The sequence below is a fragment of the Manis javanica genome, chromosome 12 (assembly GCF_040802235.1).
Source record: "Manis javanica isolate MJ-LG chromosome 12, MJ_LKY, whole genome shotgun sequence".
In the NCBI taxonomy this organism is placed as follows: domain Eukaryota; kingdom Metazoa; phylum Chordata; class Mammalia; order Pholidota; family Manidae; genus Manis; species Manis javanica.
The window spans coordinates 93593221-93609131 of record NC_133167.1 but is presented as its reverse complement, the minus strand read 5'-3'; the positions used below and the strand labels follow the sequence as shown (position 1 = coordinate 93609131).

The window sequence follows — 15911 nt, the reverse complement described above, 5'->3', positions numbered from 1 at the left end:
AGTAGTCCATATTTGCCCCACTTATTTTGAAAGGAAATCTTTAACAAATTCTTTATTTCTGTGGCTCCATTCCTGTATTCTGTTTGGCTCTATCTCCATGCTGGTATAAAACTTTGAATTACTGTAGCAGCACAGCCAATTTTGCTTCCTCGTAGCTGCTCAGTGTTCCCTGAACACCTTCTGGCCCAAGCTTCTCCCCTCAACCAGAGTGCCTTCACCTCCTCTCCCAATCACCCGTCTGTGATTTAGCTCCAGCAGGGGACACCTGGCTTTGCAGCAAGTTTAGCTGGAAGAGACACAAGAGTTTTGGGTTGATCACAAGCTTGCTACTTATTTACAATGCAAGGTGTGACTGTAGCCTAAGGCAACATTAGGCTATAGGAATAGATGAATTGTACCTGGAGAATGATGAATTACGGTCACTAGATCTTTGACCAGGACACAGCTGGAGGGCAGGGCTCAGGGCAGCAGCATTCCCTGACTAGAACACAGCCAGAGGATGACTGGATTCTGAGTCCTGTGGGGAAGAGGGAACGACAGCTGGTCAGGAGAGAAAAGGACCCGGGGCTGCTGGCAGTTGTCTTCAAGTCTGAAGGGGGTTAGACAAACTCTCTTTTGTCTGGAAGGGAGAAAAAGGAAAGGAAGTTAAAGAAAGCTAAATAACAGCTTTATATTAGGGAGAATTTTCTAGAAAAACAACGTCCTTAAAATAAACGGGGTTGATTTGTGAGGTAAGGGATACTTGGTACCAAAAGTATTTTAAAAGAAGTTTGCTGTGGAAAAAGGGTTTCTGTTTGGGACGAGGATGCACTTGATGCTTCTGTGGGTCTCTCCACCTCCCAGCATTCCCCTTCCCTGCCTTGCAACTGTTCGGCTCACAGTACTTGAACCCTCTTCCCAACGAATATAGAACTTCTCGCCTTCATGCCTCTGTCTTTCAACACTTCTTAAGCTGATTTTTCTCTTCAGTTAAGATTTATACTGTTACTCCTGTTTTCCTTTGAGGGCAGAGACTCTTTCCCTTTCCCTGCGCCTAGCCCAGTCCCTTGCCTCTGAAGGTCACTGGATGGCCGTTTACTTACTGTTCAACAGCACGCTGACTGATGAGCTGACTGTCCTGCCTCCAGGCACCAGGAACTTAGTAACACAGGTTGGCAGGGTTCTGTTTCAGAAATGCCCAGCTCCTTAGGTGACTCTGTCATTTCCAGTCCTCATTCATGTCCCCCACTCTGTTTGCCTTCCCATTTTTTTTTTAAAGGAAGAATGATCTTTTGCTGAAATTAAACCCTTTTGTATGCATGTGTGTGGTCAGAATCATAGACAGGAGGAGAACAGATGGCAGAGTTTTAAGGAGACAATTCCAGGCTGCTGAGGCTTAACAAAACTAATAAAAGGTCATTTACCAAAGACTTAGAGAATCGCTGGGCATTTGAGATTCTTTAAAAGCCCCAAGCCCACTGCCCTTGCCAACGCCTCCCCACTACCCTCCCACAGACCCTCTGTCCTACCGCAGATGTGAGGTTGCCAGGCTGCCACTGAGGTTCCATTCTGAGGCTCTGCTCTCCCCAGCTCATCTGCTGGGCTGTCTGGGTAACAGGCTTGGGCACCATTGTCTTTCAGCTGATGATCTTGGCACCATTCAGCTGCCCAGGCCATGGCCCTGTGCACCTGGCTGGAATCCCAGAACCCCTGGAGTGAGAGTTGCACAGACAGTATAATGTAGCTTTGGCATCTGTATTTTGCTGTGGGTGGAAGGCCTTGTTTGGATTCTCATTTCATTTTTTCTCCTCCCCAAAGACTCAGCTTGATGCTTCCTACATCTGTTCCTTTGAGCAGGTACGTCCAAAACCTTTTTTTATTCTGTTCCTGATATTCTTTGAATAGAACGCTACAGAATGGCCCCATCTGCTTCTCTGAGACTCTGTCCATGGAGGCAGCCTGGGCCTATGTCAGCCACAAGGGCCTGTCCCTTTGCTGCTCCGCTCGGGCTGGGATTCTCCCGGCCGCAGTCACCCTGCGTGGGGCAGACACCAGTTCTGCCAAGACAAAATGCCATGTGTGCTTTTGTTTTCCTACATTAGGGAGAGAAATACTGCAAAACATACATGACTCACTACAGAATATCCAGGGTCTGGAGGGACACTCGGAGCCCAGGTTGGCTGAAGGAAGGCAGAGGAAACGTGAAACCAGTGGGGAGAGGGTCTTAACTGCAGGGGGCACTCACTTCATCTAACCTCTTTCGGTTTCACTGATGAAAGGTGCTGCTGTCTCCTGAGGAGGATACAGCTTTAGATTCATGCAGACCCAGCTCAGAGCTTTCAAATCAGAGCAGCAAACACTTACGGAACTCTGTTACCTCGCGTGCTGGCAATGTGCTGAGCCCTCGTGTGGGAGGAGAGACGAGTTTATATTTGGTTCCAAAAGAGACAGACATCAGCATGATGTGAGGATTGATGGTTAGGAGGGGGTATGCATGGGAAACTGGGTGCACACCGTAGGGCACTCAGCCCACCTTCTCGAAGAGATGATTTCTAAGGTTGGACTAGAGATCAAATTCCCATCACTCAGGCAATCCAGTGGGTGGGAACGGGACTTCAGGACAGAGGAAGGAAACATGAAACAGGTCATCTAAGACCCAGAATCATGACCCAGCCTGGTGGGTGCAGGCCCCAGCAGGCAGTTTGGAATTATTAAAAGGTAGAGAAAGGCAGGTTCGTATCACAAAAGGCCTCCTGTAGTAAGTGAAGGGGCTGTAGGTAATGGGGCACTGCTGAAGGTCTTCGGTGAGCAGTGACAGGGTCAGGTTTGCAGTCTGTAAAGTTGACTCCAGCAGAAGGATGGACTTAAGAGGAGAGGGGGTGCTGGACGGGGGGAATGCAGTAGTAGGCAGACGGCTCAGGTTGCTTAGCTCTCTACTGTGCCTCCTCTACTTCTCTCACCACAACCCAGCAGTCCTTGTAGCCTTTCCAGAAATTGCACTGGCTTTACTTTCAAAATGTTTCCAGAATCTGTCCTTTCTCACCACCCCAACTGCTACCCTATCCCAGCCAGAGCATCTCTCACCTGCATTAGTGCTACAGCCTCCTGCCTGGTACCCATTTCTCTCCTGGTTCTCCTCAGTCTATTCTCAATATGGCAGCCAAAATGATCCTTTAACAACACACATCTTTTTGAAACATGCATCAGGTCCCATCATTCCTCTGTGCAAAACCTGGCAGTGATTCCTGACCTATTCAGAAAAAGCTGAAGTTCATGTAGGAGACTCTGACCCCATTTCTGACGGCACACAAACCCCACACCCCCCAGCCCCGCTTGCTCCATTCCAGCTGCACTGACCTGGCTGCCTCTTAGCACCCCAGTCACTGCCTCACATCATGGCCTTCCCCACCCCCAACACACATCCCCCCCACCACACCCCCACCTTCCCCCCCATCCAGCCATACTGTTTTAAAGGGCACCGCTGCAGCCTCCCTGCCTCCATCCCTCCCAAAGCTCCTACTCTATTCCTTTTTTCCATATGATTTTTTAAATTTGCTACATAATTTATGCATTTATTATGCTCTTATTGTCAGCCTTCTTCTTCCCACTAGAATGTAAACCTTCATGGGCAGGGATATTGGTATATTTTGTTTGCTAATTGCGCCCCAAGTTCCTAGAATAGTTCCTGGCCTACAATATATCCTTAGCAAATATTTTTTTATCAGTAATTATCAATAGTTCAAATGAGCGATGATAAAGGACAGAACTTGGGCAGTGATGTGGGGCAGAAGAGGAGAAAGACTTTAGGTACATTGATGATACTTTCTGACTGATTGAAAATGCTGGGTGAGAGAAAGAATGGTCAGGAATGAATGTCGAGCTTGGATGAATAACTGGGGCAAAGGGCGACCCTGGTGTTGGGGGAAAGGGAAGATAATTAGCCGCCTTTCAGGACATTTTAAGATGGAGCTAGCTGTGGAATACTCAAGGAAAGACCCAGCAGGCAGTTAGAATTCAAGCAAAAAACTCACTGGAGGGATCAGAACTTGGGTGCAGAATTTGGAGTCATTGGCATTGGCACTGACTTACAAATAAGCTGACTCACTCAAGGGACTATGTTACCAGTAGCCAGAAAAGCCTGCACATTCTGTTACACGCACACACAGCAGAGCGAGGGTCCAGGTAACCTTCAGAACTATATGCAGAGGGGATGGCTAGATTCATCTGTAGTTCAAATTTCCTTCTCAAAGGGGAGTTTTCCCTGTGAGGCATGATCCGTCATGCCCTAAGGTGAAGCAAAGCTAAAGCTGAAACGTTGTTGGAGTAATTATATTTGATTCAACTGAAGATGCTAAACACACACAAAAATAAACTGAATCACATTGTTTCTCTCAGGTAATTACCTAATGTTGCTGAAAGGGCAAAATATCATTTTTCCCTCCAGATGAAAACACAACTTCTGCCTGGGAATCTCACAGATTTTTAAAAGTCATTTTATCAAGGCAAGTAATATTATCTCCCTTTACAGAGGGAGTCAGGTCACAAAAAGGTTAAGGTAATTCCCAAGGATTGTACAAAAAGTCAGAGGGCAACTCCTGGAACAAATCTTAAAAATCTTGGATCCCGGTCCAGGGTCTCCCAAATTGAGGTCATCCTTCCGGTCACAAAGTATAAGGCAGATTTATGAGACAATCAGAAGTAGCAATGATGTAGGATTCTTGGTTTGAACACTAATAGTTCACTGTTTTCTCTGAAGCTTAAAAGCTCATCTTTCACTTCTGTCTTTAAAAAAAAAAGAAGCCTAAACTCTCTTCCATCTGCATCTTCTAGTCCTGGATCCTTCTGACCCAGAAGGATGGGGACAGAGGATGGAGGGGTCTTCACACTCTCTCTGTTGTGGGAAAAGTACTCCCAATTTTTTTCTAACAATGTGAAGCAATGGGATCAAAACCCAGGAACCTGGAATTCTGGGCCCAGCTCTGGCCCTAAGGATCTGATTGTGGCTGGGAATATTGGCCCTATAGGCCCCAGTTTCTCACACTGCAAAATGAGGGAGCTGAATGCCATCTTTTGAAGTTGTTTCTTCCTCCAAAAGTCCATAACTCTATGTTAAATTAATGTCTGCTTGAATGATATATCAAAATGTAGCCAATTCCATTCAAGTCAACCAAAATGACTAAATATATTTCAGTCAGTGCTATTTTTGTTCTCCAGAAACCTAGGAATTCCACTGAATGGACTGAACACAGTTGAGTTGCTCCCCAACTGAAGGGAGAGTGAGGGGTGAGGCCAGGGAGCCTGCAGGGTCAACACGTAGCGGGGAAGGTCATTCATCCGGTAAATGGGCTTTGGGAGGTGTAGGCAGAGAGACGTGTGCTACACAAAGGGACTTTTCTCTATGACATCATGAAATACAAAGAGAGATTATATTGTTCATGAAAAATACAGAAAGGGCAAGGCTTTATGTTCAGCTTTTGATCCCAACTTGACTCAAGGTGGTACACCAAAGAATCCATGGGCTCAGAAAATAGGAACGGGAAAGCAAAAGGAAGATCTAGAATTGTGAGGAGGACTCTGATGTGCTCCAGCCCTAGAATAAGAGTTAGAATCCAGCTTTACCTAAATTCTTGAGGAGCAAGGTGGCCCTGAGTGATATGTAATGTCATGCAATGCATTGTATGTATATAATACATTAAGAAATATTTTAGACCAAACCTCAGAACTCTGTGCCCAAAATACTAATATAAATACTGTATCCAAGGAAACTTGAGTCCTAATTTAAACATAAAGTTAGGCAAAATAATTAGTATTAATCACTGCAGCTTTGCTCAAACCTAGTACTAAAACAATGACATACATAACGTAAAACATCCCTAAAATCAAATACATGAAGTCATCACAAATGTTTATGTATCTCTGTATTTATTGACAGGGGAAAACAACACAAGGTAGCATTGAAAAAAGAAAACCAATACAAAACCAAACCCAGATGGCATTGCAATTAGCGTGAATTTATTTTTAAAATACCTGTGTGTGTGTGTGTGTGTGTGTGTGTATTTGCTTGGGAAAAATATTGAGAAGGATTTATATGATAGATATAGTACTGTCTGTCTCTGCATGATAGGATTTCAAGTTTTATTTTTAACAGGTTTATCAGCGTATTTTAACATTTTTACTGTGTTCATGTTTAGTTTCAAAAAGTTCATTGCAATCTGAAAAAAGTAAAGTTGAAGGTAATTCCTCTTTACTGGCTTCTTTCCAAGGAGGCAGGGAAAACCTTCTATCGCAGCACCGCTATCCTTATAAGAACTCAGACTTGATTCCCGAAGCCAAAAGCCTACAGCTTACAAAAAACTCAGTATAACCTACAACAGTGTCCAAAAAGAGTGAGGAGAGGAAGCCTTTCTGGCCCAGGTTTTTCTCTTCCTGGTCTGTCCCTTAAGACCGTAGTTCCCTGCTGGGGACTAAATAAAGTTTCATGTTCCTCATCATCTCCAGGGAACATCTTGGGTTAAGTGCCTTCTTATGTCAGAATCTGTTCTTCACAATGAAAGGAAAGGAAGCCACAGAGTGGGAAAACTGGATGAAGAATGTGGGTAAAATATAAGGTTGTGTCTTTGGAGGCCCATGGAAACATGAAAAATAATGCAGCCTTTCTCATCAGATTTTGAGATCTCTCAGGGTCAAACAAAGTGTCTCATGTGCCTTCAAGGAGGCGAGGACTTGGGCTTCAAAGACATCGAAAGCCCATGGCTTATCAAAACAAAAAGAAGAAGTGTGGTTTGGGGTTATTTCTGGGCCGCAGCAGGGCCAGTAGTCATCTTGGATGAAAGTTCCATATGGCTCTCACTTCAAGCAGAGCTAATCCATTTGAAATAGTCAAGGGCATTTGTCAGCAATCAATCAGTGAATATTTATCAAGCATCTTGGACAGGAACTGGCTTTCTTGTTTAAAACATGTATGAAACACTCTAAGGCCTCATCAAAAAGGGTTTCAGAAGGAAATCTGTAAGGAAACAGGGAGATGTAAAAGCAGCCTCAACTCAGCCCTACCCCCAAAGCCTACAGAAGTTTATTTTTCCCCTAAGAATTTCAATTACTCCTACTATCATAAAGCCTAACTCCACCCCTTTAAGCCCCTGGTTCAGACTTGGACAAAAATGCCTTTTCTTGGTTCCCTCAATAAAACCTAGACAGCCTGATATTGGCAAGAACAACTTTACCAAACTTTACCAAATATGGGCAGACCAGAGAAGAAGTGGTCATGACCCCAAAGGGAGCCCGTGAGACCACGGCTGGCAGGCACAGCTCTGGAGTCATTCCACAGGAACTTCTTCCCTCCTGGCTCCCTGGCGGCAGCCTCCGGCCGCCGCCGAGCCTTCCTCGGTCTGCTGCCCAGGCGATGTCTAAAGACCAAGGTTCTTTTGCTTCCATGTTCTATTCCCTGTGGAAGCACAGGGCCTGTTTAACTGAGGCCATGGCAAGTGTATAATAGTTTGATATGTATTAAAGAACATCGGTCTTGCCTCCTGGCCTTTCTCCTCATTTTTAATATGTTATACAAACTGAAGACGGAACTTAATTTTTGAAAGAGGATGGTTGACACTTCTAAAAATCTTAGTCCAAGCCAGACCATAGTAACAAATCCTAAGCTCAGATAGTATACATACAGTTTTTGATTAGTAGGAATTGAGTTCAAGTCAACAACTATTTATTTAGTAACCACTGTTAGGCTGGAGGAAGGAAAAACAAGGACATGCCAACAGAACAGAGAGATGCCATAGGGGGAGAACAGACCAGACCCCAAAGTCCGTGCTGTATATGGAAAGGGCACAGCTCTCCCTGAATTCCATCCTGATGTGCCAACTAAGACCCGGATGTCAGCCTCCTCCCTCTTGGAAGGAAAAAAGTTTCTAGTTGTCTATCATGTCACCTTTAGCCAATCATACCTCTCCACACCCCCTAGGATAGCTTGCCCCCTCCTCCCCTCCTAATCCCTGATAAGCCCCCCACCTCCCCAACTGGGGGTGACTTCTCTGGCCTGTGACAAGAAGGCCACAGAACCTCACCCGGGGGTATCCAAATAAATTACCTGGCCCTTTGTTGCCTCTCTTTGCCTGCTTGTTTCGGCTAGAATTTATCTTACAACCACTCTGTGCTAAATAATGTATAAAACATAGAAAGGCTTCTAAAGATAAGTATAACATAGCTTTGTCCTTCGAGAAGTTTATAATCTAATCATGGGAACATGACAAGTATGGGCTTGTCATGCACCGAAAGTCTCGTGTGTGCAAAAGCAGCTTAGAGGAAGAAGAGGAGACATCCAGCTGGAAGCGGAGGAAGGACTTCTGAGAAGAATCAGCCCTGGAATGAGCGTTGAAGGATGAGTGAAGAGGAATGAGAGGCAGTCCAAAAAGGAGGAATATTATTAGCGCGGCCCAGGGTTGGACAGGCATGGCAGTACTCACGCCGCTGGGCGTGTGGGGGAGATGAATCCAAGAAGCATCTGGAAAGCAGATTCAGAGACAAGAGCTGTGCTTGATTCCACAAGCAGCAGTAGATGGCTAAGGATTTTGGAACACGGGAATGCAGTGATCTGAGCTGTACATTAGGTGAAATAACTGAACATAAACATATAGGACTGACCGGATGGAGGCAGGACTCAAAGCTGGGCAGTCAGCTGAGGTCAACTGCAATGGTCTAGGCGAGAAGAAATAAAAATCTATAAACAAGGGAGGTGTCAGAGGGCACGAGAGACGATGAGCATGAGGGCCCAGGACAGGTAGTAGCATCTGCAGGACTAGGAAACCATCATCACATGTGGGGGGCAAGAAAGAGTAAGAAATCAAAATGAGCCCAAGGTGTCTAGCCTGAAAGGCTGCAGGGGGTCATCACCAGCCACCGTGACAGGGAAATCAGGAGAAAGGACCCATTTGGATATGAAAACTTTAAAAAACAAGCAAGCAAAGCAAGTGAAAGAAGACCTTAAAAGGAACAGAGTTCTGAGACTTGATCCCATTGCTTTGCTCTTTTTCATTCCATGCAGTGTTCGAACACCGATAATTTCCTGATTCCGGTACCTTCTGTGGGGGAGGGGGGGGAGCTGGAATGAGACCTTGTAATTGGTAGTTGCCAAACATTCTTTCCATCTGTGATCAGGTTTGAGGCTCTCAGAAGATTTGATCCTCTCAGTTCAGCTCCAAGGATCCTCTAATTGTTGAAAAAGGTGAAATGCAACCTAGAGACTGGGGAATCAAAGTATATTTAAGAAGTCATTGATTTAGAATCTTTTGTGAAACAAATCCACTGGGCAGAAATCTAATTTGCAAATAGAGTTCTTAAAGTAAGAGTCCAAGCCCAGAACCAGGCAGCGTACAGAATGCTCCCGATTATGTGCTTTGGAGGTGTACTGGTGAAGGCTGGCTGCCTTCCAGAATGCTCCAAATTCTTGCTCTGAAGTCTGTGGTCCAGAAAATAAGCCCCTGTGCCAATTTTACAGAGAAAAACTGTCCTCCCAGTGCTCCTTCCTAATGTCAGTGAGAAGCAGGGTACCAGATGGTCAGGCATTCGGGAATCTCTTTTTGCAATTACAGCAGAGAAAACTGCCTCTGGGGCAGCCCCAAGCCAGTACCGTCTGTGTCCTTAGCGTCTCCTTGTCTCATAATTGCCTTCAATTACTGTCCCTCTTCTTCAGACCACCTCAGTTTCCCTGGGACCACCCAGGTTTGGGCCTTGATCCCATATCATTTTTAAGTTAAAAGTTACATATGGGAAAAATATAACCCTTGTGTCTAATTCCATAGGTTTTGACATATGTATCCATCTGTATAAGCAATAACACAAGATATAGAACATATTTCTATGATCCCTCAAAGTTCCCTTATACCCTGGTCCATTCAACCCTCCCAGCCCTGCAACCCCATGCCACACACACTCGTATACAGGCAACCACTGTTCTGATTTTTATCACCACAGATTCCTTTTTCCAGATTTTGGAGTATAAATAATCTTCATATAAATGGAATCACAAAGCTTGTACTCCTTTGTGTTTGGTTTATTTCACTCAGCATAGTGTTTTTGAGATTTTCCATATTGTTTTATACCCATTCTTTTTAATTGCTGGGTATATTTCATTCTTGATAGGCAAGTTCACTGTTTACAGTTTGGGGAAATTGTGCATAAAGCTGCAGTAAACTTTTGATACAGTCTTTCCAAAGGCATATCTCTCATTTCTCTTGGATATATATATACCTAAGAATGGAATTACTGGATCACAGGGCAGGTGTGGGTTTAAGTTTTTTTAGGAAGCTGGCAAACAGTTATCCAAACTGAATGTTTCATTTTATACACTTACATGTATCATATAGCAATATATGAGAGTTATAGTTACTCCACATCTTAGCCAATATTTGGCATTATCAGGTTTTTAATTTGGCTATTCTAGTTTGTGTAAAGTAGCACTTAATTATAGCTCTTACTTGCATTTTCCTAATGACTAATGCTATGTGTATGAGTATCCACATTTTTTAAATGAAATATGTGTTTTAAGCTTTTGTCTATTTTTTAGTGGGTTGTTTGTTTTTATTATAGATATATAGAAGTCTGTTACATGTTATTGATTCCAATCCCTTATGAGATATTAATGTATTGAAAAAATTATCTCCCAATCTTTGACTTAAATTTTTGTCTTCTTAATACTGTCTTTCCAGAGGCAGAAGTTTCTTCATAATTTTTATTTTGAAATACAGAATGTTACAAAGATAGTATAGAGATACCTCTGTATTCTTCACCTAGCTTCTCCCAATGGTTGCGTCTTAAATAACTATAGTGCATATTGAAACAGGAAATGGACATTGCTACAGTGTACATATATAGTTTTATGCCACCTTTATCACAAGTGTAGATTCCTGTAATCACCATCACAATCAGGGTACAGTACTTTTTATCATCACAAAGATGCCACTCATGCTACCCAGTCACACCCACTGTCCCCTCTCATCCCATCCCTATCCCTTGGCAATTTGTTCTCCTTCCTTATAAATTTTTCCTGTTAAAAAAGATCATATAGTGTAGAACCTTTTAAAATTAGATTTTTTCACTCAGCATAATGTCCTTGAAATCCACCCAAGTTGTTGGGTGCACTGACAGCTCCTCCTCAGTAACATTCCATGGTATAGGGGTACCATAGTTTGGCCTACTGAAGGACATTGTAGTTGTTCCTAGTTTTGGGCCGTACAAATAAAGCTGTTGTCAACATCCATGTACAGATTTTTGTGTGGACAAAGTTCATGTCTCCTGGATAAATGCACAGCGCATGGCTGACTGTGTTGAATAGGCCTTAAAGAAACAGTCAAATTGATTTCTGAAGTGCCTGCACCATTTTACATTCCCACTAGCAACGTATGAGAAATTGTCACTGTTTTTAATCTTAGCTGTTCTAACAGATGTGTAGTGACCTGACACACCTAGTGTTGTGATCTTAAAATTTTCACGTGCATCTTTGCCATTTGTATATATTTTATGATTTTCAAATATTTTCTCCTAGTTGTAGCTTGTACTTTCATACTTTTAACAGAGTCTTTCACTGAGCAAACATTTATTCTTGATCAATTTCTTCTTTTATGGATCTTGTTTTAGGTCTGTAAGAACTCTTCACCGTCTCTGGTTCTGACAGTTTTCTGATGATTTTTCTCCTTTTAAAAGTTTCATAGTTTTATGTTCTACATTTAAATCTATGATCCATTTTGTATAAGAGTTACATAACAGAAATAATGAGGAGCTAGTGTTCAGTGGATACAGGGTTTCAGTTTATGAAAATGAAAAAGTTCTGAAGATGGATGGCGGAGATGGTTTCCCATGTGAATGTGCTTAACGCCATTGAACTGTGCACTCAAAAATATTTACAATGGTCAGTTTTATGTCATGTATATTTAACCACATTTTAAATCCTGTGGTGATCCAAAAGTGGGTTTATTTCTGGATTTCTGTTTTTTTCCATTTGTCTACTTATCTATCCTTATGCCGATATAGTACTCTCTTAATTACTGAATAATACATGTATTTGTGTAGAAGTATGCCAGATAGTTCACATATATTATTTCACAAAATATATATATATATATATTTATATATATAAAAGAGGAAAGCCTTCCAGGGTGAATCCACGATTATAGCTGTCACTGCGATAAAGACTTACCACAAATGTCTCATTGAACTTTCACAACATCCCTATGAAGGGATTTCTCTTAACCCAGGAAAGTAAGAGAGAGAGATTACTACCTTGCCTGAGGCCAGGCAGCTGGCAAATGGCAGGGCTGAAATTCAAATCCCTGCAACCTGACCCTAAAACATTTGTTTTTAACTGTGATGCTTAACTGCCCATCTCCTCATGTGGAAAGCAGATAGAAAACAATACAAGTTTCTCATAGGAACTTGATCACAGGGATGCAGGTGGAAGAACCTAGATCTCTTATTACTTCAGCCATTCACCTCAGAGCTACCATTTATTGAGTGCTAACAGAATTTTCCTGAAACACTTTACATACATGCCTGTTTTTACTCCTGAAACTGGCTTTTCCCATTGTCAGGTCTTACCTTACTGGCTCTGAGCATGACTTCAGTGCCATCTGTGGCCCATTTGGTGTGGATGCCCCTCCTGAAGCTTATACTGAAGATTCAGCACATTCGCAGTTTCCCTGCTTTGCTCACTCCTGGGTTTCTGAGAATCATACCCTTCCCTGAGGACAGTCCAGTCCCATCCTGGGTCCTGGGAACCCTGACCACTGGAGCGGCTGAGACTGAGCCCTCACCAGTGCAGGGGGGCAGAGGGTGAGGCAGTCTGTGCCAGCGTCTTCAGGAGCGTGCGCTGGAAGCAATGTCTGTAAACATGCACAAAGCATTCTGAACTTTGTACAGTGACCTTGTGCTCCTTTCTACACCAGCTCTGGGTGGAATCCGGGTCACTACCCGGTGGGGCAGCAGCCACACATCCAAGGCAACCTGAAAGAGCACACAAAAATAGTATTATTCACTGGGTTTCAGACAATATAGCCAGGTGCCGAGTGGAGGGACAGTCTGAGGTTTAGGTGAGAACCAACATTCAGGTCTTGAGTTCAAGTCATGACTGATAAAATTTTGTATCGGTGGGTGACAAAGAAAAGAGAACATGAGATCACTCAGTGCGCCTGAGATAGAAAACTCGCCAGCTGGGACTTCAGCACCATTTTGTCCCTGATGTAAATTTTATGATCTTCTCCTAGTGTGTCTTTATGGATGATTAGAGGCCCTTGATAATGGTTTGCAAACACTTTGTAAGCTGAAGCTTTGAGCGGAATACTATGTCAGCAGCAGCCAATATGATTTCTACATACTATTTTAGGATTCTTCAGATTATAGTTCTTCGAGCAGCGTGCCTGAGTCTCACTTTCACAGGGAATTCTCTCTGAAGTGTTTGTGGGCTCCTTGTAAGTTGATAGCACAGAGACATCACGACAAATCAGCCCAGTGATTTAGGCACCTTCAGATCCAGAGCTCCCGTAAAGGGAGCTTGAAGGGGCTGAGGGGATGAATACCAGACCTGCCCCTGTCCTCTGGGCAGAAGCTGATTATTTCCCACAGTCTCCTGGTCCAGACACAAGGCCTTTAGAATGGAGCCAGGAATGTTTCCTGGAGTTTAATCATGGGTGTGATGTTGCACAATGACTAATGACAGGGAACACTTAGTCAGGATTATATTTAATTTATACTTAGGTGTTGGCAATGTCTCGTAGACAATTATTTCTCCAGAACATCTCCTCATCGCCCCTGAACCATATGCCTGTTACTGCTCCATGTGTACTTGGGATCTGGGCCTTCAGGAATAGTCAGTGGAAGACAAACAGGACTGCCAATGTGTCCCCTGCTGCCACCTGTCCCCTATTGTTCCTGTGTTCCTCTCTATTGTATTTCCTCAAATGGTGTCACTTTCCTCTATTTATAGAACTGTTCAGCTAATTGAATACTATATATAAAAAAAAGCATAACACAGAACAAAGGGAAAAAATGAGTGTCCTGCTTTATCTGTGTTCAAAGTCAGTGTGTGAAATGTGCCCTAGGATTCTGAGTTACTTTACCTTAAAAAGCCATTCCTTGACAATTTTAGACTTGGCTCAAAATGTAGATAATAATATCAATCCCTTACATTTAAAAATAAATTTTGATATAAAAATCTGAATCTCTGGCTTTGCTTTAAGGAAACTGAACGTTTCCCTATTTACTGAAGTTAACTTGTTTATTTAAGTAAATAAGCAGCAAACAAAAAATGATCATGGGGGAAAAATCACTCTAACATGATCATATTGACTTGAAGATGAAAATCCTGGGACTTCTATGAAAATAGGTGATCTTCCTCTCAGTGCTGTGGCCAGGCAATGCCTACAAGAATTTAGTCACACACAGTACATCCTGTCTTTTATCTACCCAAGCTCATGCCGTTACTTTATTCTCTTAATATAAAGAGGGTAATCTAGGGTTAAACTATAATTGATTTAGCTGTTTCCTTGTTCACTGACCTATGAGTTGAGAAAAAAAATCAATCTCTAGAAACCTGAGTCAAATGCATCTTATCATCTTCTCAGAAGTTAGGTTTGATCCAAAGCCCTCCTGCATGTGTACTACATCCTGGGGAAAATAAGGCCAACTCTTTAGAAATTAGTACTTTAAAACTGGCTATTTTATGCTTGAGAATAGTCAGTTGTCCAAATAGCATCCTAGGCTTAATTCTGAAATTAGACTCATTATCATTATTGAAACTGGAATTTCTGGATTAATTTTAAGTAACTTATTTTAGTGTATCTTGTGCCATGAAAAGATAGACATTGCCTACTATAGAAAAAATGGAGTACATCTCGATTGCCTTCAGAAACTGGCATATTAGGCAGAGAATCCACAGTACACTAGAACATAAGCAAGACTGCCAAGATTCTTGGAAAACAAAGAACTGATTTTTGTTTTTATTTGTGGCCTTGTAGAACGTATCTGAGTGATTTAATTAACCTCTCGGAGCATAATTAAAAAATAGAGCTAACTCGTTCATTATAAGGATTAAATAGGAAGATGCTTGTACTGGACACATGGTAAGCACTCAATAAATATTAGCTATTAATATTTTTTTTTTTTTTTTTAGAGGGCATCTCTCATATTTATTGATCAAATGGTTGTTAACAACAATAAAATTCAGTATAGGGGGGTCAACGCTCAATGTACAATCATTAATCCATCTCAAGCCTAATTCTCGTCAGTCTCCAATCTTCTGAAGCATAACGAACAAGTTCTTACATGGTGAACGAATTCTTACATAGTGAATAAATTCTTACATGGTGAACAGTACAAGGGCAGTCATCACAGAAACTTTCGGTTTTGATCATGAAATATGACCTATAAACCATCAGGTCAAATATGAATATTCGTTTGATTTTTGTACTTGATTTATATGTTGATCCCACATTTCTCCTATTATTATTATTATTTTTATTTTTAATAAAATGCTGAAGTGGTAGGTAGATGCAAGATAAAGGTAGAAAACATAGTTTAGTGCTGTAAGAAGGCAAATGTAGATGATCAGATGATCAGGTGTGTGCCTATGGACTAAGTATTAATCCAGGCTAGACAAGGGCAGCAAGACATCCACGGATGCAGAAGATTTCTCACAAAGCAGGGGGGGTGAGGTTCTGAGCCTCACCTCTTTTGATCCCCAAATTCTCACCTGATGGCCCCCCTGCGACTGTGCCTGTCTTAGGTTGTTCCTCCCTTGAGGAATCTTACCCGTCTCTGGCTAACCAGTCATCTTCCGGGGCCATACAGGGAAATGTAAAGTTGGTAAGTGAGAGAGAAGCCATATTGTTTGCAAAGGTTAGCTTTTTACTTCTTTGCAGATTTATGCCCTGTGGCTTCTA

At 42.5% G+C, this 15911-nt stretch overlaps 1 long non-coding RNA gene across 1 annotated transcript; it reads right to left on the bottom strand.

Moving 5' to 3' along the window:
* Positions 1-3625: 3625 nt before the first annotated feature.
* Positions 3626-15134, bottom strand: LOC140845223 (uncharacterized). The gene is made up of 3 exons (XR_012123997.1): positions 12574-15134; positions 9095-9224; positions 3626-6985 (listed from the first exon to the last, which is right to left on the bottom strand). It is a non-coding gene; the product is annotated as an uncharacterized lncRNA (long non-coding RNA).
* Between the last annotated feature and the right edge of the window lie 777 nt (positions 15135-15911).